Below are 27070 nucleotides of genomic sequence, written 5' to 3' on the forward strand. Positions count from 1 at the left end.
ATTTGAAAAAGGCAAACTTATTTTCTTTTTGTTTTTGTTTTAAAAAGATGATGGTTAATTTGTCTCACTTAATTTAAATTCGAATTATTACCTAGCACTCTTGGCAACGGCCATATCACGCTGAATACACCGGTTCTCGTCCGATAACCGAAGTTAAGCAGCGTCGAGCGCATACAGTACTTGGGAATACTGCGTGCCGTTTGCTTTTTCACTTTTGTTTCCTCTTTCAAATTCCACCAAATATGAAAAAAGCAAACATATCTTCTTTTTGTTATTGTTTTATAAAGATGAAAGTTAATTAAATTAAGATTATTAACTAGCACTCTCGGCAACGGCCATATCACGCTGAATACACCGGTTCTCGTCCGATAACTGAAGTTAAGCAGCGTCGAGCGCAGTCAGTACTTGGGAGGGCGACCACTTAGGAACACTGCGTGCCGTTAGCTTTTTCACTTTTTTTTTCCTCTTTTAAATTCCAATAGATATGAAAAAAGCAAACATATTTTCTTTTTGTTATTGTTTTAAAAAGATGAAGGTTAATTTGTCTCACTTAATTTAAATTCAAATTATTATCTAGCACTCTCGGCAACGGCCATATCACGCTGAGAACACCGGTTCTCGTCCGATCGCCGACGTTAGCAGCGTCGAGCGCAGTCAGTACTTGGGAATACTGCGTGCCGTTGGCTTTTTCACTTTTGTTTCCTCTTTTAAATTCCACCCGATATGAAAAAAGCAAACATATCTTCTTTTTGTTATTGTTTTATAAAGATGAAGGTTAATTTGTCTAACTTAATTTAAATTGGAATTTTTAACTAGCACTCTCGGCAACGGCCATATCACGCTGAGAACACCGGTTCTCGTCCGATCGCCGACGTTAGCAGCGTCGAGCGCAGTCAGTACTTGGGAATACTGCGTGCCGTTGGCTTTTTCACTTTTGTTTCCTCTTTTAAATTCCACCCGATATGAAAAAAGCAAACATATCTTCTTTTTGTTATTGTTTTATAAAGATGAAGGTTAATTTGTCTCACTTAATTTAAATTCGAATTTTTAACTAGCACTCTCGGCAACGGGCAAATCACGCTGAGAACACCGGTTCTCGTCCGATCGCCGACGATAGCAGCGTCGAGCGCAGTCAGTACTTGGGAATACTGCGTGCCGTTGGTTTTTCACTTTTGTTTCCTCTTTTAAATTCCACCCGATTTGAAAAAAGCACACATATCTTCTTTTTGTTATTGTTTTATAAAGATGAAAGTTAATTAAATTCAAATTATTAACTAGCACTCTCGGCAACGGCCATATCACGCTGAATACACCGGTTTTCGTCCGAAAACCGAAGTTAAGCAGCGTCGAGCGCAGTCACTTCTTGGGAGGGAGACCACTTAGGTACACTGCGTGCCGTTGGCTTTTTCACTTTTTTTTCCTCTTTTAAATTCCAATAGATTTGAAAAAGGCAAACTTATTTTCTTTTTGTTTTTGTTTTAAAAAGATGATGGTTAATTTGTCTCACTTAATTTAAATTCGAATTATTACCTAGCACTCTTGGCAACGGCCATATCACGCTGAATACACCGGTTCTCGTCCGATAACCGAAGTTAAGCAGCGTCGAGCGCATACAGTACTTGGGAATACTGCGTGCCGTTTGCTTTTTCACTTTTGTTTCCTCTTTCAAATTCCACCAAATATGAAAAAAGCAAACATATCTTCTTTTTGTTATTGTTTTATAAAGATGAAAGTTAATTAAATTAAGATTATTAACTAGCACTCTCGGCAACGGCCATATCACGCTGAATACACCGGTTCTCGTCCGATAACTGAAGTTAAGCAGCGTCGAGCGCAGTCACTATATGGGAGGGAGACCACTTAGGAACACTGCGTGCCGTTTTTTCACTTTTTTTCCCTCTTTTAAATTTTAATAGATATGAAAAAAGCAAACATGTTTTCATTTTGTTATTGTTTTAAAATGATGAAGGTTAATTTGTCTCACTTAATTTAAATTCGAATTATTAACTAGCACTCTCGGCAACGACCATATCACGCTGAATACAGCGGTTCTCGTCCGATCACCGAAGTTAAGCAGCGTCGAGCGCAGTCAGTACTTGGGATGGAGACCACTTAGGAACACTGCGTGCCGTTGGCTTTTTCACTTTTTTTTCCTCTTTTAAATTTTAATAGATATGAAAAAAGCAAACATATCTTCTTTTTTGTTATTGTTTTATAAAGATGAAAGTTAATTAAATTCAAATTATTAACTAGCACTCTCCGCAACGGCCATATCACGCTGAATACACCGGTTCTCGTCCGATAACCGAAGTTAAGCAGCGTTGAGCGCAGTCAGTACTTGGGAGGGAGACCACTTAGGAACACTGCGTGCCGTTTTTTCACTTTTTACCTCTCCGAGTGACGTATGTCACGGAGAGGCTCTAATTTCGACGTGTCTGTGTGTGTGTGTGTGGGGGTGTGTGTGTGTGTGTGTCTGTCTGTTGTTATACCCACGTGACCGCGTTCGCAGTTTGCAAATCGGAGCAAACGTGTTCTCAATTTCCGGAAATTTCGAAAATTGTATTACACTTACAGGCTATTACTCCATTGCCTGTCTAACATCACCAGCCTCTGGTCTTTGTCCATCCCACATGGACACCAGTCTGTACACACTGGCTTCTAATCACAATCGTCTGCTGCTCTTTGTCCATCCCACATGGACAACAGTCTGTACACACTGGCTTCTAATCCCCACCCTCTTGTGGTCTTTGTCCATCCCACATGGACACCAGTCTGTACACACTGGCTTCTAATCACCACCGTCATCTGCTCTTTGTCCATCCCACATGGACACCAGTCTGTAAACCTGGCTTCTAACACCACCATCTTCTGGTCTTTGTTTTTGTCCATCCCACATGGACACCAGTCTGTACACTTGGCTTCTAACACCACCATCTTCTGGTCTTTGTTTTTGTCCATCCCACATGGACACCAGTCTGTACACCTGGCTTCTACTCCATCATCATCGTTAAGGTTAAGACATACGCGGCGATCGGCCAGGGCTACGAGAAACGTCCGGCCTTCCTAAGGTGGGGCTTCCACCAAAGGTTCACGCAATTGCGCTGTTCTTATCCATAGCTGCGATTCGACACCCTTATATACTACCTATTTGAGTAAGGCGACGCAACCGGCGTATGCTTCATTTCAAACGCCAATATTAGTCAAGTCTCTCAAGAATGTTTAATTATTCTTTTTCAAAACGATGTAACGCTCAATAAGGCGAACAACTATCGAAGAAAATATTTAATATTAATTATATTTATTTTAATATTTAAGATAATCATGTCTCTAAACTCAAAATTAATACGGAAAGGGTAAAACAGTAGTCTATGTGTTTGTCTATATGTGTCCGTCCGTTGTTACCCTAGTGCGCTGCGTTAGAAGTTCGTTTTTGTTTTGATGTGTAAAGAAATCCTTCAGAACCTTAATATTCCCGTTTTCCATAATATAAAATGAATATGTGGAAATATTTTTCGTAATTATGATGCATTTAGTACTTTTGTAGCTTTAAAGCTCTATTTCATTTTGATATTCCAAAGATTTTTTTTAATATTATTATTTAAAATGGATGTTTATATATTACTTAAGCTATACTACATCTGTTTATAGCATAATCCTTCCTAAAGTGAATAAAGCGCAACGCTACAATGTTGGTCAAATGAACTTATATTTGTTAATAGGCCTAGTGAACCAAAAAGTAAACGCTTGGGTTTGGTTTTCGTTTCTGTAATGCAGAGACAATAACGGTTCAGAGTGAGCCGAAAGTTAAATACACTATTAAATAATTAGGCTTAGATTATATAATCATGGTGGAAATCTGGGCCGCGTTCAGCAGAGCCCAGCGCTGTTAGCAGTGTCCTACATAACGGGATTTTGTTTTTGAATTTTGACGTCACGGTGCTTAGCGCTGAGCTAGCGCGGTCTTCAAAGAAAATAGTCGGCTTTTTGGATAACGTGACGTAAAACGTGTAGTTCTCAGCTTGGCGAAAAAACCATGGATGAATCAATACAAATAGCTCTATGGGACTATAGCTATTTAATTGGCGTGAAACCAGTTGATCACGCGAGAATTTTAAGAGATATGTTAGTTTCTAATTTTAATTATAAAAGTTGTTATCTATCTCTATAAATATGTTATCATACAATTTTTGTTAAGCCTTGGTACCTTGCACGCTTTATTGTGCTAGCGTCATTTATAAAACGCCGATGACCGGAGAAAAGCTATGACGACAGAGCTCACCGGTAAACATTTCCAAAATCCGCTGTCTTTTTTGGTGAGCTCTGCTGAACGCAGCCCAGACCAGTGAAAGGTCTGATCGTAATCGGATAATAGCTTCGTGTTTTCATGCTTTTCATGGTACGCATTTACTTTCAGTGTGTGTAGCCACAAATAAGCTTTGGTGTTATGTAACGTTAACAGTCATGTTGACAAACTAAGAAAATCGTTGAGGTTAAACGAGAGGATAGTGTTTATATGGCAACCCTGTTGTGAATATGGCTTTGAACATAGAGGTAGAGGGTATACAGTTGAGGAGTAGAAAATTGGGCCTTTACAAACACGTAAAGGTAGTATCCCTCCAAAGTTGTATCTCTTCATTTCCCGTTTCTCCCCCATCGGATGATTTTATTGTGTACAAGTATATCATTATTGGATGTAAAATGTCGTCTGATTTACAGTATATTTGCTATGCTTTGTATACTGCTTTAATATTTCATAAATTTTAACTTAAGAAACATTTCCATATCTGGGTAAATAAGTTTGTAAGTAGTCGTCTTGACTCGGAGAATTAATATTTTGGTTTTCCCAACTTGTTTTCCCTCTTATTAATTTTAATAGATATGAAAAAGCAAACATATCTTCTTTTTTGTTATTGTTTTATAAAGATGAAAGTTAATTAAATTCAAATTATTAACTAGCACTCTCGGCAACGGCCATATCACGCTGAATACACCGGTTCTCGTCCGATCACCGAAGTTAAGCAGCGTCGAGCGCAGTCAGTACTTGGGAGGGAGACCACTTAGGAACACTGCGTGCCGTTGGATTTTTCACTTTTTTTCCTCATTTAAATTTTAATAGATATGAAAAAAGCAAACATGTTTTTTTTTGTTATTGTTTTAAAATTATGAAGGTTAATTTGTCTCACTTAATTTAAATTCGAATTATTAACTAGCACTCTCGGCAACGGCCATATCACGCTGAAAACACCGGTTCTCGTCCGATCACCGAAGTTAAGCAGCGTCGAGCGCATACAGTACTTGGGAATACTGCGTGCCGTTGGCTTTTTCACTTTTGTTTCCTCTTTCAAATTCCACCAGATATGAAAAAAAGCAAACATATCTTCTTTCTGTTATTGTTTTATAAAGATGAAAGTTAATTTAAATCAAATTATTAACTAGCACTATCGGCAACGGCCATAACACGCTGAATACACCGGTTCTCGTACGATAACCGTAGTTAAGCAGCGTCGTGCGCAGTCAGTATTTGGGAGGGCGACCACTTAGGAACACTGCGTGCCGTTAGCTTTTTCACTTTTTTTTCCTCTTTTAAATTCCAATAGATATGAAAAAAGCAAACATATTTTCTTTTTGTTATTGTTTTAAAAAGATGAAGGTTAATTTGTCTCACTTAATTTAAATTCGAATTATTATCTAGCACTCTCGGCAACGGCCATATCACGCTGAGAACAACGGTTCTCGTCCGATCGCCGACGTTAGCAGCGTCGAGCGCAGTCAGTACTTGGGAATACTGCGTGCCGTTGGCTTTTTCACTTTTGTTTCCTCTTTTAAATTCCACCCGATATGAAAAAAGCAAACATTTCTTCTTTTTGTTATTGTTTTATAAAGATGAAAGTTAATTAAATTAAAATTATTAACCAGCACTCTCGGCAACGGCCATATCACGCTGAATACACCGGTTCTCGTCCGATAACTGATGTTAAGCAGCGTTGAGCGCAGTCACTACTTGGGAGGGAGACCACTTAGGAACACTGCGTGCCGTTGGCTTTTTCACTTTTTTTTCCTCTTTTAAATTTTAATAGATATGAAAAAAGCAAACATGTTTTCATTTTGTTATTGTTTTAAAATGATGAAGGTTAATTTGTCTCACTTAATTTAAATTCGAATTATTAACTAGCACTCTCGGCAACGACCATATCACGCTGAATACAGCGGTTCTCGTCCGATCACCGAAGTTAAGCAGCGTCGAGCGCAGTCAGTACTTGGGAGGGAGAACACTTAGGAACACTGCGTGCCGTTGGCTTTTTCACTTTTTTTTCCTCTTTTAAATTTTAATAGATATGAAAAAAGCAAACATATCTTCATTTTTGTTATTGTTTTATAAAGATGAAAGTTAATTAAATTCAAATTATTAACTTGCACTCTCGGCAACGGCCATATCACGCTGAATACACCGGTTCTCGTCCGATAACCGAAGTTAAGCAGCGTCGAGCGCAGTCAGTACTTGGGAGGGAGACCACTTAGGAACACTGCGTGCCGTTTTTTCACTTTTTTTCCCTCTTATAAATTTTAATAGATATGAAAAAGCAAACATATCTTCTTTTTTGTTATTGTTTTATAAAGATGAAAGTTAATTAAATTCAAATTATTAACTAGCACTCTCGGCAACGGCCATATCACGCTGAATACACCGGTTCTCGTCCGATAACCGAAGTTAAGCAGCGTCGAGCGCATACAGTACTTGGGAATACTGCGTTCCGTTGGTTTTTCACTTTTGTTTCCTCTTTTAAATTCCACCCGATATGAAAGAAGCAAACATATCTTCTTTTTGTTATTGTTTTATAAAGATGAAAGTTAATTAAATTCAAATTATTAACTTGCACTCTCGGCAACGGCCATATCACGCTGAATACACCGGTTCTCGTCCGATAACCGAAGTTAAGCAGCGTCGAGCGCAGTCAGTACTTGGGAGGGAGACCACTTAGGAACACTGCGTGCCGTTTTTTCACTTTTTTTCCCTCTTATAAATTTTAATAGATATGAATAAGCAAACATATCTACTTTTTTGTTATTGTTTTATAAAGATGAAAGTTAATTAAATTCAAATTATTAACTAGCACTCTCGGCAACGGCCATATCACGCTGAATACACCGGTTCTCGTCCGATAACCGAAGTTAAGCAGCGTCGAGCGCATACAGTACTTGGGAATACTGCGTTCCGTTGGTTTTTCACTTTTGTTTCCTCTTTTAAATTCCACCCGATATGAAAGAAGCAAACATATCTTCTTTTTGTTATTGTTTTATAAAGATGAAAGTTAATTAAATTCAAATTATTAACTAGCACTCTCGGCAACGGCCATATCACGCTGAATACACCGGTTCTCGTCCGATCACCGAAGTTAAGAAGCGTCGAGCGCAGTCAGTACTTGGGAGGGCGACCACTTAGGAACACTGCGTGCCGTTAGCTTTTTCCCTTTTTTTTCCTCTTTTAAATTCCAATAGATATAAAAAAGCAAACATATTTTCTTTTTGTTATTGTTTTAAAAAGATGAAGGTTAATTTGTCTCACTTAATTTAAGTTCGAATTATTATCTAGCACTCTCGGCAACGGTCATATCACGCTGAATACACCGGTTCTCGTCCGATCAGCGAAGTTAAGCAGCGTCGAGCGCAGTCAGTACTTGGGAGGGAGACCACTTAGGAACACTGCGTGCCGTTGGGTTTTTCACTTTTTTTCCTCTTTTAAATTTTAATAGATATGAAAAAAGCAAACATGTTTTTTTTGTTATTGTTTTAAAATTATGAAGGTTAATTTGTCTCACTTAATTTAAATTCGAATTATTAACTAGCACTCTCGGCAACGGCCATATCACGCTGAAAACACCGGTTCTCGTCCGATCACCGAAGTTAAGCAGCGTCGAGCGCAGTCAGTACTTGGGATGGAGACCACTTAGGAACACTGCGTGCCGTTGGCTTTTTCACTTTTTTTTCCTCTTTTAAATTTTAATAGATATGAAAAAAGCAAACACATCTTCTTTTTTGTTATTGTTTTATAAAGATGAAAGTTAATTAAATTCAAATTATTAACTAGCACTCTCGGCAACGGCCATATCACGCTGAATACATCGGTTCTCGTCCGATAACCGAATTAAGCAGCGTTGAGCGCAGTCAGTACTTGGGAGGGAGACCACTTAGGAACACTGCGTGCCGTTTTTCCACTTTTTTCCCTCTTATAAATTTTAATAGATATGAAAAAGCAAACATATCTTCTTTTTTGTTATTGTTTTATAAAGATGAAAGTTAATTAAATTCAAATTATTAACTAGCACTCTCGGCAACGGCCATATCACGCTGAATACACCGGTTCTCGTCCGATCACCGAAGTTAAGCAGCGTCGAGCGCAGTCAGTACTTGGGAGGGAGACCACTTAGGAACACTGCGTGCCGTTGGATTTTTCACTTTTTTTCCTCATTTAAATTTTAATAGATATGAAAAAAGCAAACATGTTTTTTTTTGTTATTGTTTTAAAATTATGAAGGTTAATTTGTCTCACTTAATTGAAATTCGAATTATTAACTAGCACTCTCGGCAACGGCCATATCACGCTGAAAACACCGGTTCTCGTCCGATCACCGAAGTTAAGCAGCGTCGAGCGCATACAGTACTTGGGAATACTGCGTGCCGTTGGCTTTTTCACTTTTGTTTCCTCTTTCAAATTCCACCAGATATGAAAAAAAGCAAACATATCTTCTTTCTGTTATTGTTTTATAAAGATGAAAGTTAATTTAAATCAAATTATTAACTAGCACTATCGGCAACGGCCATAACACGCTGAATACACCGGTTCTCGTACGATAACCGAAGTTAAGCAGCGTCGTGCGCAGTCAGTATTTGCGAGGGCGACCACTTAGGAACACTGCGTGCCGTTAGCTTTTTCACTTTTTTTTCCTCTTTTAAATTCCAATAGATATGAAAAAAGCAAACATATTTTCTTTTTGTTATTGTTTTAAAAAGATGAAGGTTAATTTGTCTCACTTAATTTAAATTCGAATTATTATCTAGCACTCTCGGTAACGGCCATATCACGCTGAGAACAACGGTTCTCGTCCGATCGCCGACGTTAGCAGCGTCGAGCGCAGTCAGTACTTGGGAATACTGCGTGTCGTTGGCTTTTTTACTTTTGTTTCCTCTTTTAAATTCCACCCGATATGAAAAAAGCAAACATATCTTATTTTTGTTATTGTTTTATAAAGATGAAAGTTAATTAAATTAAAATTATTAACCAGCACTCTCAGCAACGGCCATATCACGCTGAATACACCGGTTCTCGTCCGATAACCGATGTTAAGCAGCGTCGAGCGCAGTCACTACTTGGGAGGGAGACCACTTAGGAACACTGCGTGCCGTTGGCTTTTTCACTTTTTTTTCCTCTTTTAAATTTTAATAGATATGAAAAAAGCAAACATGTTTTCATTTTGTTATTGTTTTAAAATGATGAAGGTTAATTTGTCTCACTTAATTTAAATTCGAATTATTAACTAGCACTCTCGGCAACGACCAAATCACGCTGAATACAGCGGTTCTCGTCCGATCACCGAAGTTAAGCAGCGTCGAGCGCAGTCAGTACTTGGGAGGGAGAACACTTAGGAACACTGCGTGCCGTTGGCTTTTTCACTTTTTTTTCATCTTTTAAATTTTAATAGATATGAAAAAAGCAAACATGTTTTTTTGTTATTGTTTTAAAATGATGAAGGTTAATTTGTCTCACTTAATTTAAATTCGAATTATTAACTAGCACTCTCGGCAACGGCCATATCACGCTGAAAACACCGGTTCTCGTCCGATCATCGAAGTTAAGCAGCGTCGAGCGCATACAGTACTTGGGAATACTGCGTGCCGTTGGCTTTTTCACTTTTATTTCCTCTTTCAAATTCCACCAGATATGAAAAAAGCAAACATATCTTCTTTTTGTTATTGTTTTATAAAGATGAAAGTTAATTTAATTCAAATTATTAACTAGCACTCTCGGCAACGGCCATATCACGCTGAGAACACCGGTTCTCGTCCGATCGCCGACGTTAGCAGCGTCGAGCGCAGTCAGTACTTGGGAATACTGCGTGCCGTTGGCTTTTTCACTTTTGTTTCCTCTTTTAAATTCCACCCGAATTGAAAAAAGCACACATATCTTCTTTTTGTTATTGTTTTATAAAGATGAAAGTTAATTTAATTCAAATTATTAACTAGCACTATCGGCAACGGCCATAACACGCTGAATACACCGGTTCTCGTACGATAACCGAAGTTAAGCAGCGTCGAGCGCAGTCAGTATTTGGGAGGGCGACCACTTAGGAACACTGCGTGCCGTTAGCTTTTTCACTTTTTTTCCTCTTTTAAATTCCAATAGATATGAAAAAAACAAACATATTTTCTTTTTGTTATTGTTTTAAAAAGATGAAGGTTAATTTGTCTCACTTAATTTAAATTCGAATTATTATCTAGCACTCTCGGCAACGGCCATATCACGCTGAGAACACCGGTTCTCGTCCGATCGCCGACGTTAGCAGCGTCGAGCGCAGTCAGTACTTGGGAATACTGCGAGCCGTTGGCTTTTTCACTTTTGTTTCCTCTTTTAAATTCCACCCGATATGAAAAAAGCAAACATATCTTCTTTTTGTTATTGTTTTAGAAAGATGAAGGTTAATTTGTCTCACTTAATTTAAATTCGAATTTTTAACTAGCACTCTCGGCAACGGCCATATCACGCTGAGAACACCGGTTCTCGTCCGATCGCCGACGTTAGCAGCGTCGAGCGCAGTCAGTACTTGGGAATATTGCGTGCCGTTGGTTTTTCACTTTTGTTTCCTCTTTTAAATTCCACCCGATTTGAAAAAAGCACACATATCTTCATTTTGTTATTGTTTTATAAAGATGAAAGTTAATTAAATTCAAATTATTAACTAGCACTCTCGGCAACGGCCATATCACTCTGAATACACCGGTTCTCGTCCGATAACCGAAGTTAAGCAGCGTCGAGCGCAGTCACTACTTGGGAGGGAGACCACTTAGGAACACTGCGTGCCGTTGGCTTTTTCACTTTTTTTTCCTCTTTTAAATTCCAATAGATTTGAAAAAAGCAAACTTATTTTCTTTTTGTTATTGTTTTAAAAAGATGATGGTTAATTTGTCTCACTTAATTTAAATTCGAATTATTACCTAGCACTCTCGGCAACGGACATATCACGCTGAATACACCGGTTCTCGTCCGATAACCGAAGTTAAGCAGCGTCGAGCGCATACAGTACTTGGGAATACTGCGTGCCGTCGGTTTTTTCACTTTTGCTTCCTCTTTCAAATTCCACCAAATATGAAAAAAGCAAACATATCTTCTTTTTGTTATTGTTTTATAAAGATGAAAGTTAATTTAATTCAAATTATTAACTAGCACTCTCGAGAAACGGCCATAACACGCTGAATACACCGGTTCTCGTCCGATAACCGAAGTTAAGAAGCGTCGAGCGCAGTCAGTACTTGGGAGGGAGACCACTTTGAGTATTTCTTCACTATTTTCAAATATGATCACTGAAACCACTATTTTTATACTTTTTGCTTTAATTCAAGCAAATGTAACGATATTCAATCAAAAAACTGTTAAAATTAAATTTTTCAATAAGAAATCGTTGTCACGGATTTTGTATCTTGAAGAAGAAAAACATGCGATTTTTTCGGTACTTTTTTGAATGCATTTTTTCTGGAGAAATTTTTGACCGAATTCAGCTTAATTCCCTATGAAACACTCATTTAAAGTGATTTCATCTCGATTGAACAATAAATAAAAACGTACCTCGATTTTTAATAACATTTTCAAAATCGACGTTTCACGGCCAAAGAAGCATATTTTGAGTATTTCTTCACTATTTTCAAATATAACCACTGAAACCATTATTTTTATACTTTTTGCTTTAATTCAAGCAAATGTAACGATATTCATTCAAAAAACTGTTAAAATTCAATTTTTCAATAAGAAATCGTTGTCACGGAATTTGTATCTTGAAGAAGAAAAACAAGCGATTTTTTCGGTACACTTTTGAATGCATTTTTTTCTGGAGAAATGTTTGACCGAATTCAGCTTAATTCCCTATAAAACACTCATTGAAAGTGATTTCATCTCGATTGAACAATAATTTAAAATTTACCTCTATTTTTAATAACATTTTCAAAATCGACGTTTCACGGCCAAAGAAGCATATTTTGAGTATTTCTTCACTATTTTCAAATATGATCACTGAAACCATTATTTTTATACTTTTATAAAAAACTGTTAAAATTCAATTTTTCAATAAGAAATCGTTGTCACGGATTTTGTATCTTGAAGAAGAAAAACAAGCGATTTTTTCGGTACACTTTTGAATGCATTTTTTTCTGGAGAAATGTTTGACCGAATTCAGCTTAATTCCCTATAAAACACTCATTGAAAGTGATTTCATCTCGATTGAACAATAATTAAAAATTTACCTCGATTTTTAATAACATTTTCAAAATCGACGTTTCACGGCCAAAGAAGCATACTTTGAGTATTTCTTCACTATTTTCAAATATAATCACTGAAACCATTATTTTTATACTTTTATAAAAAACTGTTAAAATTCAATTTTTCAATAAGAAATCGTTGTCACGGATTTTGTATCTTGAAGAAGAAAAACATGCGATTTTTTTGGTACGCTTTTGAATGCATTTTTTTCTGGAGAAATGTTTGACCGAATTCAGCTTAATTCCCCATAAAACACTCATTGAAAGTGATTTCATCTCGATTGAACAATAATTAAAAATTTACCTCGATTTTTAATAACATTTTCAAAATCGACGTTTCATGGCCAAAGAAGCATACTTTGAGTATTTCTTCACTATTTTCAAATATGATCACTGAAACCATTATTTTTATACTTTTTGCTTTAATTCAAGCAAATGTAACGATATTCAATCAAAAAACTGTTAAAATTAAATTTTTCAATAAGAAATCGTTGTCACGGATTTTGTATCTTGAAGAAGAAAAACATGCGATTTTTTCGGTACTTTTTTGAATGCATTTTTTTCTGGAGAAATTTTTGACCGAATTCAGCTTAATTCCCAATAAAACACTCATTAAAAGTGATTTCATCTCGATTGAACAATAAATAAAAATGTACCTCGATTTTTAATAACATTTTCAAAATCGACGTTTCACGGCCAAAGAAGCATATTTTGAGTATTTCTTCACTATTTTCAAATATAACCACTGAAACCATTATTTTTATACCTTTTGCTTTAATTCAAGCAAATGTAACGATATTCATTTAAAAAACTGTTAAAATTAAATTTTTCAATAAGAAATCGTTGTCACGGATTTTGTATCTTGAAGATGAAAAACATGCGATTTTTTCGGTACACTTTTGCTAGCATTTTTTTCTGGAGAAATGTTTGACCGAATTCAGCTTAATTCCCTATAAAACACCCATAAAAAGTGATTTCATCTCGATTGAACATAATTAAAAATTTACCTCGATTTTTAGTAACATTTTCAAAATCGGCGTTTCACGGCCAAAGAAGCATATTTTGAGTAGTTCTTCTCTATTTTCAAATATAACCACTGAAACCATTATTTTTGTAATTTTTTGCGTTAATTCAAGCAAATGTAACGATATTCATTCAACAACCTGTTAAAATTCAATTTTAAATAAGAAATCGTTGTCACGGATTTTGTATCTTGAAGAGAAAAAACATGCGATTTTTTCGGTACACTTTTAAATGCATTTTTTTCTGGAGAAATGTTTGACCGAATTCAGCTTAATTCCCTATAAAACACTCATTAAAAGTGATTTCATCTCGATTGAACAATAATTAAAAATGTACCTCGATTTTTAATAACATTTTCAAAATCGACGTTTCACCGCCAACGAAGCACATTTTGAGTATTTCTTCACTATTTACAAATATATTCACTGAAACCATTATTTTTATACTTTTTGCTTTAATTCAAGCAAATGTAACGATATTCAATCAAAAAACTGTTAAAATTAAATTTTTCAATAAGAAATCGTTGTCACGGATTTTGTATCTTGAAGAAGAAAAACATGCGATTTTTTCGGTACTTTTTTGAATGCATTTTTTTCTGGAGAAATTTTTGACCGAATTCTGTTTAATTCCCTATAAAACACTCATTGAAAGTGATTTCATCTCGATTGAACAATAATTAAAAATTTACCTCGATTTTTAATAACATTTTCAAAATCGACGTTTCACGGCCAAAGAAGCATACTTTGAGTATTTCTTCACTATTTTCAAATATGTTCACTGAAACCATTATTTTTATACTTTTTGCTTTAATTCAAGCAAATATAACGATATTCAATCAAAAAACTGTTAAAATTAAATTTTTCAATAAGAAATCGTTGTCACGGATTTTGTATCTTGAAGAAGAAAAACATGCGATTTTTTCGGTACTTTTTTGAATGCATTTTTTTCTGGAGAAATGTTTGACCGAATTCAGCTTAATTCCCTATAAAACACTCATTAAAAGTGATTTCATCTCGATTGAACAATAAATAAAAATGTACCTCGATTTTTAATAACATTTTCAAAATCGACGTTTCACGGCCAAAGAAGCATATTTTGAGTATTTCTTCACTATTTTCAAATATAACCACTGAAACCATTATTTTTATACTTTTTGCTTTAATTCAAGCAAATGTAACGATATTCATTCAAAAAACTGTTAAAATTCAATTTTTCAATAAGAAATCGTTGTCACGGATTTTGTATCTTGAAGAAGAAAACATGCGATTTTTTCGGTACACTTTTGAATGCATTTTTTTCTGGAGCAATGTTTGACCGAATTCAGCTTAATCCCCTATAAAACACTCATTGAAAGTGATTTCATCTCGATTGAACAATAATTAAAAATGTACCTCGATTTTTAATAACATTTTCAAAATCGTTGAGCCCTCCCGGGAGCGGTGTTGTGACGTCTCAGATGTAACGTAAAATATCAGAGTTTTTCCACAATACCTGACGAACATTTAATTTTTGGGCTTCCGTGGCGCAATGGTTAGCGCGTTCAGCTGTTAATCGAAAGATTGGTGGTTCGAGCACACCCGGGAGAGGTGTTGTGTGGTCTCAGATGTAGCGTAAAAAGTCAAAACTTTTCCACAATACGTGACAACCATTTAATTTCTGAGCTTCCGTGGCTCAATGGTTAGCGCGTTCGGCTGTTAACAAATAGGTTGGTGGTTCGAGCCCATCCGGGAGCGGTGTTGTGACGTCTCAAGATGACGTCAAAAGTCAAGGTTTTTCCACAATACCTGACGACCAATTAATTTTTGGGCTTCCGTGGCGCAATGGTTAGCGCGTTCAGCTGCTATTCAAAAGACTGGTGGTTTGAGCCCTCCCGGGAGCGTTGTTGTGACGTCTCAGATGTAACGTAAAATGTCAGAGTTTTTCCACAATCCCTGACGAACATTTAATTTTTTGGCTTCCGGGGCGCAATGGTTAGCGCGTTCAGCTGTTAATCGAAAGGTTGGTGGTTCGAGCCCACCCGGGAGAGGTGTTGTACGGTCTCAGATGTAGCGGAAAAAGCAAAACATTTCCACAATACGTGACAACCATTTAATTTCAGAGCTTCCGTGGCTCAATGGTTAGCGCGTTCGGCTGTTAACAAATAGGTTGGTGGTTCGAGCCCATCCGGGAGCGGTGTTGTGACGTCTCAAGATGACGTCAAAAGTCAAGGTTTTTCCACAATACCTGACGACCAATTAATTTTTGGGCTTCCGTGGCGCAATGGTTAGCGCGTTCAGCTGCTATTCAAAAGACTGGTGGTTTGAGCCCACCCGGGAGCGGTGTTGTGACGTCTCAGATGTAACGTAAAATGTTAGAGTTTTTCCAAAATACCTGACGAACATTTAATTTTTGGGCGTCCGTGGCGCAATTGGTTAGCGCGTTCAGCTGTTAATCGAAAGGTTGGTGGTTCGAGCCCATCCGGGAGAGGTGTTGTGTGGTCTCAGATGTAGCGTAAAAAGTCAAAACTTTTCCACAATACTTGACAACCATTTAATTTCAGAGATTCTGTGGCTCAATGGTTAGCGCGTTCGGCTGTTAACAAATAGGTTGGTGGTTCGAGACCATCCGGGAGCGGTGTTGTGACGTCTCAAGACGACGTCAAAAGTCAAGGTTTTTCCACAATACCTGACGACCATTTAATTTTTGGGCTTCCGTGGCGCAATGGTTAGCAAGTTCAGCTGCTATTCAAAAGACTGGTGGTTTGAGCCCACCCGGGAGCGGTGTTGTGACGTCTCAGATGTAACGTAAAATGTTAGAGTTTTTCCAAAATACCTGACGAACATTTAATTTTTGGGCGTCCGTGGCTCAATGGTTAGCGCGTTCGGCTGTTAACCGAAAGATTGGTGGTTCGAGCCCATCCGGGAGAGGTGTTGTGACGTCTCAAGATGACGTCAAAAGTCAAGGTTTTTCCACAATACCTGACGACCAATTAATTTTTGGGCTTCCGTGGCGCAATGGTTAGCGCGTTCAGCTGCTATCTGGGTGCACGGCAGTGCACCCGCCAAGTTGTCGTGCACTACCAGCAATCCTTTACCCGAAACATTTCAGCCTCATTTTGACCCCCTCTTAACTCGGTACTGGGGAATAGTACACCACTCATATTTGCACCTCAAGGGCACAGTGTTAATCCTAGGAAGTCCTCCAACTTCCAGTTTTCTAACTCATTTGGGTTCTGTGATAATCCTATGTGAAAATGACACATTATGAGACTGACTGACTGACTGACACATCATCAAAACCTCTAGGGCATTTCCGGTGGTGCTAGAATGATGAAATTTGGCATACCTGTACCACTAAGCATACAAGCAAAGGGAAAAGTCCCAAAAGCGGGAGTTTCCCCCTTTTAGCCCCTGAAATGGGGGTTTAAAATTAGATTCATCATCTAAACCTCTAGGGCATTTCCGGTGGTGCTAGAATGATGAAATTTGGCATACTTTTACCACTAAGCATACAAGCAAAGGGAAAAGTCCCAAAAGCGGGAGTTTCCCCCTTTTAGCCCCTGAAATGGGGGTTTAAAATTAGAGTCATCATCTAAACCTCTAGGGCATTTCCGGTGGTGCTAGAATGATGAAATTTGGCATACTTGTACCACTAAGCATACAAGCAAAGGGAAAAGTCCCAAAAGCGGGAGTTTCCCCCTTTTAGCCCCTGAAATGGGGGTTTAAAATTAGAGTCATCATCTAAACCTCTACGGCATTTCCGGTGGTGCTAGAATGATGAAATTTGGCATACTTGTACCACTAAGCATACAAGCAAGGGGAAAAGTCCCAAAAGCGGGAGTTTCCCCCTTTTAGCCCCTGAAATGGGGGTTTAAAATTAGAGTCATCATCTAAACCTCTAGGGCATTTCCGGTGGTGCTAGAATGATGAAATTTGGCATACTTGTACCACTAAGCATACAAGCAAAGGGAAAAGTCCCAAAAGCGGGAGTTTCCCCCTTTTAGCCCCTGAAATGGGGGTTTAAAATTAGAGTCATCATCTAAACCTCTAGGGCATTTCCGGTGGTGCTAGAATGATGAAATTTGGCATACTTGTACCACTAAGCATACAAGCAAAGGGAAAAGTCCCAAAAGCGGGAGTTTCCCCCTTTTAGCCCCTGAAATGGGGGATTAAATTTAGAGTCATCATCTAAACCTCTAGGGCACTTCCGGTGTTGCGGGAATGATAAAATTTGGCATACAAGTAGGACTTAGCATACAAAGAAAGGAAAAAGTCCCAAAAGCGGGAATTTTCCCCTGTTAGCCCCTGAAATGGGGGTTTTATAATTTATATCCCCTCGTAATAGGACATTATAATTTAATTTTTTCGTCTTTTAATATTAATATTTTTTACTAATATGATTCTTTCGTATTATTGCAAAATTTATGTTTTTTACATAATGTTTTAGTAATTAAATTTTTTACTCACTTCCTTTTCATTTCGTCTGAAATGGTTCTAAGCGTGTTTTGATTCATTTAGTTTTTCTTAAATCTATTCTGTTGATTAAAAGTGTTACTTGCCACAATATTGTGTTCTTCGAATAGAAATACGGTTAACAATTATCACAGCTTGAGAAAAAAAAAGAAAGTTGAATGCAAAAAAGTTGAAAAAGGCAAAGCCAAGTAAAACTCTTGGAAAGAACAAATAAAAATCTAAAAGTACAAATGTTTATTTCACTTCATAATCCTACTTCTATAAATCTACAAGAACATGCACGTACAAAAAGGAGTGAAATCTCACCAAAAACATCGTACGAGAACCGGTGTATTCAGCGTGTTATGGCCGTTGCCGAGAGTGCTAGTTAATAATCTTAATTTAATTAACTTTCATCTTTATAAAACAATAACAAAAAGAAGATATGTTTGCTTTTTTCATATTTGGTGGAATTTGAAAGAGGAAACAAAAGTGAAAAAGCAAACGGCACGCAGTATTCCCAAGTACTGTATGCGCTCGACGCTGCTTAACTTCGGTTATCGGACGAGAACCGGTGTTCTCAGCGTGATATGGCCGTTGCCGAGAGTGCTAGATAATAATTCGAACTTAAATTAAGTGAGACAAATTAACCTTCATCTTTTTAAAACAATAACAAAAAGAAAATATGTTTGCTTTTTTATATCTATTGGAATTTAAAAGAGGAAAAAAAAGTGAAAAAGCTAACGGCACGCAGTGTTCCTAAGTGTTCGCCCTCCCAAGTACTGACTGCGCTCGACGCTTCTTAACTTCGGTGATCGGACGAGAACCGGTGTATTCAGCGTGATATGGCCGTTGCCGAGAGTGCTAGTTAATAATTTGAATTTAATTAACTTTCATCTTTATAAAACAATAACAAAAAGAAGATATGTTTGCTTCTTTCATATCGAGTGGAATTTAAAAGAGGAAACAAAAGTGAAAAACCAACGGAACGCACTATTCCCAAGTACTGTATGCGCTCGACGCTGCTTAACTTCGGTTATCGGACGAGAACCGGTGTATTCAGCGTGATATGGCCGTTGCCGAGAGTGCTAGGTAATAATTCGAATTTAAATTAAGTGAGACAAATTAACCATCATCTTTTTAAAACAAAAACAAAAAGAAAATAAGTTTGCCTTTTTCAAATCTATTGGAATTTAAAAGAGGAAAAAAAAGTGAAAAAGCCAACGGCACGCAGTGTACCTAAGTGGTCTCCCTCCCAAGTAGTGACTGCGCTCGACGCTGCTTAACTTCGGTTTTCGGACGAAAACCGGTGTATTCAGCGTGATATGGCCGTTGCCGAGAGTGCTAGTTAATAATTTGAATTTAATTAACTTTCATCTTTATAAAACAATAACAAAAAGAAGATATGTGTGCTTTTTTCAAATCGGGTGGAATTTAAAAGAGGAAACAAAAGTGAAAAACCAACGGCACGCAGTATTCCCAAGTACTGACTGCGCTCGACGCTGCTATCGTCGGCGATCGGACGAGAACCGGTGTTCTCAGCGTGATTTGCCCGTTGCCGAGAGTGCTAGTTAAAAATTCGAATTTAAATTAAGTGAGACAAATTAACCTTCATCTTTATAAAACAATAACAAAAAGAAGATATGTTTGCTTTTTTCATATCGGGTGGAATTTAAAAGAGGAAACAAAAGTGAAAAAGCCAACGGCACGCAGTATTCCCAAGTACTGACTGCGCTCGACGCTGCTAACGTCGGCGATCGGACGAGAACCGGTGTTCTCAGCGTGATATGGCCGTTGCCGAGAGTGCTAGTTAAAAATTCGAATTTAAATTAAGTTAGACAAATTAACCTTCATCTTTATAAAACAATAACAAAAAGAAGATATGTTTGCTTTTTTCATATCGGGTGGAATTTAAAAGAGGAAACAAAAGTGAAAAAGCCAACGGCACGCAGTATTCCCAAGTACTGACTGCGCTCGACGCTGCTAACGTCGGCGATCGGACGAGAACCGGTGTTCTCAGCGTGATATGGCCGTTGCCGAGAGTGCTAGATAATAATTCGAATTTAAATTAAGTGAGACAAATTAACCTTCATCTTTTTAAAACAATAACAAAAAGAAAATATGTTTGCTTTTTTATATCTATTGGAATTTAAAAGAGGAAAAAAAAGTGAAAAAGCTAACGGCACGCAGTGTTCCTAAGTGTTCGCCCTCCCAAGTACTGACTGCGCTCGACGCTTCTTAACTTCGGTGATCGGACGAGAACCGGTGTATTCAGCGTGATATGGCCGTTGCCGAGAGTGCTAGTTAATAATTTGAATTTAATTAACTTTCATCTTTATAAAACAATAACAAAAAGAAGATATGTTTGCTTCTTTCATATCGAGTGGAATTTAAAAGAGGAAACAAAAGTGAAAAACCAACGGAACGCACTATTCCCAAGTACTGTATGCGCTCGACGCTGCTTAACTTCGGTTATCGGACGAGAACCGGTGTATTCAGCGTGATATGGCCGTTGCCGAGAGTGCTAGTTAATAATTTGAATTTAATTAACTTTCATCTTTATAAAACAATAACAAAAAAGAAGATATGTTTGCTTTTTCATATCTATTAAAATTTATAAGAGGGAAAAAAAGTGAAAAAACGGCACGCAGTGTTCCTAAGTGGTCTCCCTCCCAAGTACTGACTGCGCTCGACGCTGCTTAACTTCGGTTATCGGACGAGAACCGGTGTATTCAGCGTGATATGGCCGTTGCCGAGAGTGCAAGTTAATAATTTGAATTTAATTAACTTTCATCTTTATAAAACAATAACAAAAATGAAGATATGTTTGCTTTTTTCATATCTATTAAAATTTAAAAGAGGAAAAAAAAGTGAAAAAGCCAACGGCACGCAGTGTTCCTAAGTGGTCTCCATCCCAAGTACTGACTGCGCTCGACGCTGCTTAACTTCGGTGATCGGACGAGAACCGCTGTATTCAGCGTGATATGGTCGTTGCCGAGAGTGCTAGTTAATAATTCGAATTTAAATTAAGTGAGACAAATTAACCTTCATCATTTTAAAACAATAACAAAATGAAAACATGTTTGCTTTTTTCATATCTATTAAAATTTAAAAGAGGAAAAAAAAGTGAAAAAGCCATCGGCACGCAGTGTTCCTAAGTGGTCTCCCTCCCAAGTAGTGACTGCGCTCGACGCTGCTTAACTTCAGTTATCGGACGAGAACCGGTGTATTCAGCGTGATATGGCCGTTGCCGAGAGTGCTAGTTAATAATCTTAATTTAATTAACTTTCATCTTTATAAAACAATAACAAAAAGAAGATATGTTTGCTTTTTTCATATTTGGTGGAATTTGAAAGAGGAAACAAAAGTGAAAAAGCAAACGGCACGCAGTATTCCCAAGTACTGTATGCGCTCGACGCTGCTTAACTTCGGTTATCGGACGAGAACCGGTGTATTCAGCGTGATATGGCCGTTGCCAAGAGTGCTAGGTAATAATTCGAATTTAAATTAAGTGAGACAAATTAACCATCATCTTTTTAAAACAAAAACAAAAAGAAAATAAGTTTGCTTTTTTCAAATCTATTGGAATTTAAAAGAGGAAAAAAAAGTGAAAAAGCCAACGGCACGCAGTGTACCTAAGTGGTCTCCCTCCCAAGTAGTGACTGCGCTCGACGCTGCTTAACTTCGGTTTTCGGACGAAACCCGGTGTATTCAGCGTGATATGGCCGTTGCCGAGAGTGCTAGTTAATAATTTGAATTTAATTAACTTTCATCTTTATAAAACAATAACAAAAAGAAGATATGTGTGCTTTTTTCAAATCGGGTGGAATTTAAAAGAGGAAACAAAAGTGAAAAACCAACGGCACGCAGTATTCCCAAGTACTGACTGCGCTCGACGCTGCTATCGTCGGCGATCGGACGAGAACCGGTGTTCTCAGCGTGATTTGGCCGTTGCCGAGAGTGCTAGTTAAAAATTCGAATTTAAATTAAGTGAGACAAATTAACCTTCATCTTTATAAAACAATAACAAAAAGAAGATATGTTTGCTTTTTTCATATCGGGTGGAATTTAAAAGAGGAAACAAAAGTGAAAAAGCCAACGGCACGCAGTATTCCCAAGTACTGACTGCGCTCGACGCTGCTAACGTCGGTGATCGGACGAGAACCGGTGTTCTCAGCGTGATATGGCCGTTGCCGAGAGTGCTAGTTAAAAATTCGAATTTAAATTAAGTTAGACAAATTAACCTTCATCTTTATAAAACAATAACAAAAAGAAGATATGTTTGCTTTTTTCATATCGGGTGGAATTTAAAAGAGGAAGCAAAAGTGAAAAAGCCAACGGCACGCAGTATTCCCAAGTACTGACTGCGCTCGACGCTGCTAACGTCGGCGATCGGACGAGAACCGGTGTTCTCAGCGTGATATGGCCGTTGCCGAGAGTGCTAGATAATAATTCGAATTTAAATTAAGTGAGACAAATTAACCTTCATCTTTTTAAAACAATAACAAAAAGAAAATATGTTTGCTTTTTTCATATCTATTGGAATTTAAAAGAGGAAAAAAAAAGTGAAAAAGCTAACGGCACGCAGTGTTCCTAAGTGGTCGCCCTCCCAAGTACTGACTGCGCTCGACGCTGCTTAACTTCGGTGATCGGACGAGAACCGGTGTATTCAGCGTGATATGGCCGTTGCCGAGAGTGCTAGTTAATAATTTGAATTTAATTAACTTTCATCTTTATAAAACAATAACAAAAAAGAAGATATGTTTCCTTTTTTCATATCTATTAAAATTTAAAAGAGGAAAAAAAAGTGAAAAAGCCAACGGCACGCAGTGTTCCTAAGTGGTCTCCATCCCAAGTACTGACTGCGCTCGACGCTGCTTAACTTCGGTGATCGGACGAGAACCGCTGTATTCAGCGTGATATGCTCGTTGCCGAGAGTGCTAGTTAATAATTCGAATTTAAATTAAGTGAGACAATTTAACCTTCATCATTTTAAAACAATAACAAAATGAAAACATGTTTGCTTTTTTCATATCTATTAAAATTTAAAAGAGGAAAAAAAAGTGAAAAAGCCAACGGCACGCAGTGTTCCTAAGTGGTCTCCCTCCCAAGTAGTGACTGCGCTCGACGCTGCTTAACTTCAGTTATCGGACGAGAACCGGTGTATTCAGCGTGATATGGCCGTTGCCGAGAGTGCTAGTTAATAATTTTAATTTAATTAACTTTCATCTTTATAAAACAATAACAAAAAGAAGATATCTGTGCTTTTTCAAATCGGGTGGAATTTAAAAGAGGAAACAAAAGTGAAAAACAAACGGCACGCAGTATTCCCAAGTACTGACTGCGCTCGACGCTGCTAACGTCGGCGATCGGACGAGAACCGGTGTTCTCAGCGTGATATGGCCGTTGCCGAGAGTGCTAGTTAAAAATTCGAATTTAAATTAAGTGAGACAAATTAACCTTCATCTTTATAAAACAATAACAAAAAGAAGATATGTTTGCTTTTTTCATATCGGGTGGAATTTAAAAGAGGAAACAAAAGTGAAAAAGCCAACGGCACGCAGTATTCCCAAGTACTGACTGCGCTCGACGCTGCTAACGTCGGCGATCGGACGAGAACCGGTGTTCTCAGCGTGATATGGCCGTTGCCGAGAGTGCTAGTTAATAATTCGAATTTAAATTAAGTGAGACAAATTAACCTTCATCATTTTAAAACAATAACAAAATGAAAACATGTTTGCTTTTTTCATATATATTAAAATTTAAAAGAGGAAAAAAAAGTGAAAAAGCCAACGGCACGCAGTGTTCCTAAGTGGTCTCCCTCCCAAGTAGTGACTGCGCTCGACGCTGCTTAACTTCGGTGATCGGACGAAAACCGGTGTGTTCAGCGTGATATGGCCGTTGCCGAGAGTGCTAGATAATAATTCGAATTTAAATTAAGTGAGACAAATTAACCTTCATAATTTTAAAACAATAACAAAAAAAAACATGTTTGCTTTTTTCATATCTATTAAAATTTAAATGAGGAAAAAAAGTGAAAAACCCAACGGCACGCAGTGTTCCTAAGTGGTCTCCCTCCCAAGTACTGACTGTGCTCGACGCTGCTTAACTTCGGTGATCGGACGAGAACCGGTGTATTCAGCGTGTTATGGCCGTTGCCGAGAATGCTAGTTAATAATTTGAACTAAATCAACTTTCATCTTTATAAAACAATAACAAAAAGAAGATATGTTTGCTTTTTTCATATCGGGTGGAATTTAAAAGAGGAAACAAAAGTGAAAAAGCCAACGGCACGCAGTATTCCCAAGTACTGACTGCGCTCGACGCTGCCAACTTCGGCGATCGGACGAGAACCGGTGTTCTCAGCGTGATATGGCCGTTGCCGAGAGTGCTAGATAATAATTCGAACTTAAATTAAGTGAGACAAATTAACCTTCATCTTTTTAAAACAATAACAAAAAGAAAATATGTTTGCTTTTTTATATCTATTGGAATTTAAAAGAGGAAAAAAAAGTGAAAAAGCTAACGGCACGCAGTGTTCCTAAGTGGTCGCCCTCATAAGTACTGACTGCGCTCGACGCTTCTTAACTTCGGTGATCGGACGAGAACCGGTGTATTCAGCGTGATATGGCCGTTGCCGAGAGTGCTATTAATAATTTGAATTTAATTAACTTTCATCTTTATAAAACAATAACAAAAAGAAGATATGTTTGCTTCTTTCATATCGGGTGGAATTTAAAAGAGGAAACAAAAGTGAAAAACCAACGGAACGCACTATTCCCAAGTACTGTATGCGCTCGACGCTGCTTAACTTCGGTTATCGGACGAGAACCGGTGTATTCAGCGTGATATGGCCGTTGCCGAGAGTGCTAGTTAATAATTTGAATTTAATTAACTTTCATCTTTATAAAACAATAACAAAAAAGAAGATATGTTTGCTTTTTCATATCTATTAAAACTTATAAGAGGGAAAAAAAGTGAAAAAACGGCACGCAGTGTTCCTAAGTGGTCTCCCTCCCAAGTACTGACTGCGCTCGACGCTGCTTAACTTCGGTGATCGGACGAGAACCGGTGTATTCAGCGTGATATGGCCGTTGCCGAGAGTGCTATTAATAATTTGAATTTAATTAACTTTCATCTTTATAAAACAATAACAAAAAGAAGATATGTTTGCTTCTTTCATATCGGGTGGAATTTAAAAGAGGAAACAAAAGTGAAAAACCAACGGAACGCACTATTCCCAAGTACTGTATGCGCTCGACGCTGCTTAACTTCGGTTATCGGACGAGAACCGGTGTATTCAGCGTGATATGGCCGTTGCCGAGAGTGCAAGTTAATAATTTGAATTTAATTAACTTTCATCTTTATAAAACAATAACAAAAATGAAGATATGTTTGCTTTTTTCATATCTATTAAAATTTAAAAGAGGAAAAAAAAGTGAAAAAGCCAACGGCACGCAGTATTCCCAAGTACTGTATGCGCTCGACGCTGCTTAACTTCGGTGATCGGACGAGAACCGGTGTTTTCAGCGTGATATGGCCGTTGTCGAGAGTGCTAGTTAATAATTCGAATTTAAATTAAGTTAGACAAATTAACCTTCATAATTTTAAAACAATAACAAAAAAAACATGTTTGCTTTTTCATATCTATTAAAATTTAAAAGAGGAAAAAAAGTGAAAAACCCAACGGCACGCAGTGTTCCTAAGTGGTCTCCCTCCCAAGTACTGACTGCGCTCGACGCTGCTTAACTTCGGTGATCGGAAGAGAACCGGTGTATTCAGCGTGTTATGGCCGTTGCCGAGAATGCTAGTTAATAATTTGAACTAAATCAACTTTCATCTTTATAAAACAATAACAAAAAGAAGATATGTTTGCTTTTTTCATATCGGGTGGAATTTAAAAGAGGAAACAAAAGTGAAAAAGCCAACGGCACGCAGTATTCCCAAGTACTGACTGCGCTCGACGCTGCTAACGTCGGCGATCGGACGAGAACCGGTGTTCTCAGCGTGATATGGCCGTTGCCGAGAGTGCTAGATAATAATTCGAACTTAAATTAAGTGAGACTAATTAACCTTCATCTTTTTAAAACAATAACAAAAAGAAAATATGTTTGCTTTTTTATATCTATTGGAATTTAAAAGAGGAAAAAAAAGTGAAAAAGCTAACGGCACGCAGTGTTCCTAAGTGGTCGCCCTCCCAAGTACTGACTGCGCTCGACGCTTCTTAACTTCGGTGATCGGACGAGAACCGGTGTATTCAGCGTGATATGGCCGTTGCCGAGAGTGCTAGTTAATAATTTGAATTTAATTAACTTTCATCTTTATAAAACAATAACAAAAAGAAGATATGTTTGCTTCTTTCATATCGGGTGGAATTTAAAAGAGGAAACAAAAGTGAAAAACCAACGGAACGCAGTATTCCCAAGTACTGTATGCGCTCGACGCTGCTTAACTTCGGTTATCGGACGAGAACCGGTGTATTCAGCGTGATATGGCCGTTGCCGAGAGTGCTAGTTAATAATTTGAATTTAATTAACTTTCATCTTTATAAAACAATAACAAAAAAGAAGATATGTTTGCTTTTTCATATCTATTAAAATTTATAAGAGGGAAAAAAAGTGAAAAAACGGCACGCAGTGTTCCTAATTGGTCTCCCTCCCAAGTACTGACTGCGCTCGACGCTGCTTAACTTCGGTTATCGGACGAGAACCGGTGTATTCAGCGTGATATGGCCGTTGCCGAGAGTGCAAGTTAATAATTTGAATTTAATTAACTTTCATCTTTATAAAACAATAACAAAAATGAAGATATGTTTGCTTTTTTCATATCTATTAAAATTTAAAAGAGGAAAAAAAAGTGAAAAAGCCAACGGCACGCAGTGTTCCTAAGTGGTCTCCATCCCAAGTACTGACTGCGCTCGACGCTGCTTAACTTCGGTGATCGGACGAGAACCGCTGTATTCAGCGTGATATGGTCGTTGCCGAGAGTGCTAGTTAATAATTCGAATTTAAATTAAGTGAGACAAATTAACCTTCATCATTTTAAAACAATAACAAAATGAAAACATGTTTGCTTTTTTCATATCTATTAAAATT

The 27070-nt window shown here is 37.6% G+C and overlaps 4 non-coding genes and 39 pseudogenes across 4 annotated transcripts; 24 read left to right on the forward strand and 19 right to left on the reverse strand.

The window, feature by feature from the left end:
* Window positions 1-327: 327 nt before the first annotated feature.
* LOC149716622 (5S ribosomal RNA) lies at window positions 328-446 on the forward strand (annotated as a pseudogene).
* Window positions 447-1285: 839 nt separating this feature from the next.
* On the forward strand, window positions 1286-1404 carry LOC149716623 (5S ribosomal RNA; annotated as a pseudogene).
* A 362-nt stretch (window positions 1405-1766) lies between these two features.
* LOC149716624 (5S ribosomal RNA) lies at window positions 1767-1885 on the forward strand (annotated as a pseudogene).
* A 133-nt stretch (window positions 1886-2018) lies between these two features.
* On the forward strand, window positions 2019-2137 carry LOC149716625 (5S ribosomal RNA; annotated as a pseudogene).
* A 123-nt stretch (window positions 2138-2260) lies between these two features.
* LOC149716626 (5S ribosomal RNA) lies at window positions 2261-2379 on the forward strand (annotated as a pseudogene).
* A 2584-nt stretch (window positions 2380-4963) lies between these two features.
* On the forward strand, window positions 4964-5082 carry LOC149716627 (5S ribosomal RNA). Its single transcript, XR_016368478.1, has one exon. It is a non-coding gene; the product is annotated as a 5S ribosomal RNA (ribosomal RNA).
* A 135-nt stretch (window positions 5083-5217) lies between these two features.
* Window positions 5218-5320, forward strand: LOC149716628 (5S ribosomal RNA; annotated as a pseudogene).
* Window positions 5321-5443: 123 nt separating this feature from the next.
* LOC149716629 (5S ribosomal RNA) lies at window positions 5444-5562 on the forward strand (annotated as a pseudogene).
* Window positions 5563-5923: 361 nt separating this feature from the next.
* LOC149716630 (5S ribosomal RNA) lies at window positions 5924-6042 on the forward strand (annotated as a pseudogene).
* A 137-nt stretch (window positions 6043-6179) lies between these two features.
* Window positions 6180-6298, forward strand: LOC149716631 (5S ribosomal RNA; annotated as a pseudogene).
* Window positions 6299-6421: 123 nt separating this feature from the next.
* Window positions 6422-6540, forward strand: LOC149716632 (5S ribosomal RNA; annotated as a pseudogene).
* A 342-nt stretch (window positions 6541-6882) lies between these two features.
* On the forward strand, window positions 6883-7001 carry LOC149716633 (5S ribosomal RNA; annotated as a pseudogene).
* A 342-nt stretch (window positions 7002-7343) lies between these two features.
* LOC149716634 (5S ribosomal RNA) lies at window positions 7344-7462 on the forward strand (annotated as a pseudogene).
* Window positions 7463-7598: 136 nt separating this feature from the next.
* On the forward strand, window positions 7599-7717 carry LOC149716635 (5S ribosomal RNA; annotated as a pseudogene).
* Window positions 7718-7851: 134 nt separating this feature from the next.
* LOC149716636 (5S ribosomal RNA) lies at window positions 7852-7970 on the forward strand (annotated as a pseudogene).
* A 123-nt stretch (window positions 7971-8093) lies between these two features.
* On the forward strand, window positions 8094-8211 carry LOC149716637 (5S ribosomal RNA; annotated as a pseudogene).
* Window positions 8212-8328: 117 nt separating this feature from the next.
* On the forward strand, window positions 8329-8447 carry LOC149716638 (5S ribosomal RNA). The gene has a single exon (XR_016368491.1). It is a non-coding gene; the product is annotated as a 5S ribosomal RNA (ribosomal RNA).
* Window positions 8448-8582: 135 nt separating this feature from the next.
* Window positions 8583-8685, forward strand: LOC149716639 (5S ribosomal RNA; annotated as a pseudogene).
* Window positions 8686-8808: 123 nt separating this feature from the next.
* Window positions 8809-8927, forward strand: LOC149716640 (5S ribosomal RNA; annotated as a pseudogene).
* Window positions 8928-9288: 361 nt separating this feature from the next.
* On the forward strand, window positions 9289-9407 carry LOC149716641 (5S ribosomal RNA; annotated as a pseudogene).
* Window positions 9408-9544: 137 nt separating this feature from the next.
* LOC149716642 (5S ribosomal RNA) lies at window positions 9545-9663 on the forward strand (annotated as a pseudogene).
* A 134-nt stretch (window positions 9664-9797) lies between these two features.
* Window positions 9798-9900, forward strand: LOC149716643 (5S ribosomal RNA; annotated as a pseudogene).
* Window positions 9901-10246: 346 nt separating this feature from the next.
* On the forward strand, window positions 10247-10365 carry LOC149716644 (5S ribosomal RNA; annotated as a pseudogene).
* Window positions 10366-10963: 598 nt separating this feature from the next.
* Window positions 10964-11082, forward strand: LOC149716645 (5S ribosomal RNA; annotated as a pseudogene).
* Window positions 11083-18713: 7631 nt separating this feature from the next.
* Window positions 18714-18832, reverse strand: LOC149716646 (5S ribosomal RNA; annotated as a pseudogene).
* A 361-nt stretch (window positions 18833-19193) lies between these two features.
* On the reverse strand, window positions 19194-19312 carry LOC149716647 (5S ribosomal RNA; annotated as a pseudogene).
* An 837-nt stretch (window positions 19313-20149) lies between these two features.
* On the reverse strand, window positions 20150-20268 carry LOC149716648 (5S ribosomal RNA; annotated as a pseudogene).
* A 342-nt stretch (window positions 20269-20610) lies between these two features.
* On the reverse strand, window positions 20611-20729 carry LOC149716649 (5S ribosomal RNA; annotated as a pseudogene).
* A 123-nt stretch (window positions 20730-20852) lies between these two features.
* On the reverse strand, window positions 20853-20971 carry LOC149716650 (5S ribosomal RNA; annotated as a pseudogene).
* Window positions 20972-21108: 137 nt separating this feature from the next.
* Window positions 21109-21227, reverse strand: LOC149716651 (5S ribosomal RNA; annotated as a pseudogene).
* Window positions 21228-21589: 362 nt separating this feature from the next.
* On the reverse strand, window positions 21590-21708 carry LOC149716652 (5S ribosomal RNA; annotated as a pseudogene).
* Window positions 21709-22547: 839 nt separating this feature from the next.
* On the reverse strand, window positions 22548-22666 carry LOC149716653 (5S ribosomal RNA). The gene has a single exon (XR_016368503.1). It is a non-coding gene; the product is annotated as a 5S ribosomal RNA (ribosomal RNA).
* Window positions 22667-22789: 123 nt separating this feature from the next.
* Window positions 22790-22908, reverse strand: LOC149716654 (5S ribosomal RNA; annotated as a pseudogene).
* A 137-nt stretch (window positions 22909-23045) lies between these two features.
* LOC149716655 (5S ribosomal RNA) lies at window positions 23046-23164 on the reverse strand (annotated as a pseudogene).
* Window positions 23165-23762: 598 nt separating this feature from the next.
* LOC149716656 (5S ribosomal RNA) lies at window positions 23763-23881 on the reverse strand (annotated as a pseudogene).
* A 135-nt stretch (window positions 23882-24016) lies between these two features.
* Window positions 24017-24135, reverse strand: LOC149716657 (5S ribosomal RNA; annotated as a pseudogene).
* Window positions 24136-24495: 360 nt separating this feature from the next.
* On the reverse strand, window positions 24496-24614 carry LOC149716658 (5S ribosomal RNA; annotated as a pseudogene).
* A 341-nt stretch (window positions 24615-24955) lies between these two features.
* LOC149716659 (5S ribosomal RNA) lies at window positions 24956-25074 on the reverse strand. Its single transcript, XR_016368501.1, has one exon. It is a non-coding gene; the product is annotated as a 5S ribosomal RNA (ribosomal RNA).
* Window positions 25075-25420: 346 nt separating this feature from the next.
* On the reverse strand, window positions 25421-25523 carry LOC149716660 (5S ribosomal RNA; annotated as a pseudogene).
* Window positions 25524-25656: 133 nt separating this feature from the next.
* On the reverse strand, window positions 25657-25775 carry LOC149716661 (5S ribosomal RNA; annotated as a pseudogene).
* A 360-nt stretch (window positions 25776-26135) lies between these two features.
* LOC149716662 (5S ribosomal RNA) lies at window positions 26136-26254 on the reverse strand (annotated as a pseudogene).
* Window positions 26255-26596: 342 nt separating this feature from the next.
* Window positions 26597-26715, reverse strand: LOC149716663 (5S ribosomal RNA; annotated as a pseudogene).
* A 123-nt stretch (window positions 26716-26838) lies between these two features.
* LOC149716664 (5S ribosomal RNA) lies at window positions 26839-26957 on the reverse strand (annotated as a pseudogene).
* Between the last annotated feature and the right edge of the window lie 113 nt (window positions 26958-27070).

This window comes from Phalangium opilio, unplaced genomic scaffold (genome assembly GCF_054372755.1).
Source record: "Phalangium opilio isolate 3A_F unplaced genomic scaffold, DU_Popi_V2 ptg000003l_1, whole genome shotgun sequence".
NCBI lineage: Eukaryota > Metazoa > Arthropoda > Arachnida > Opiliones > Phalangiidae > Phalangium > Phalangium opilio.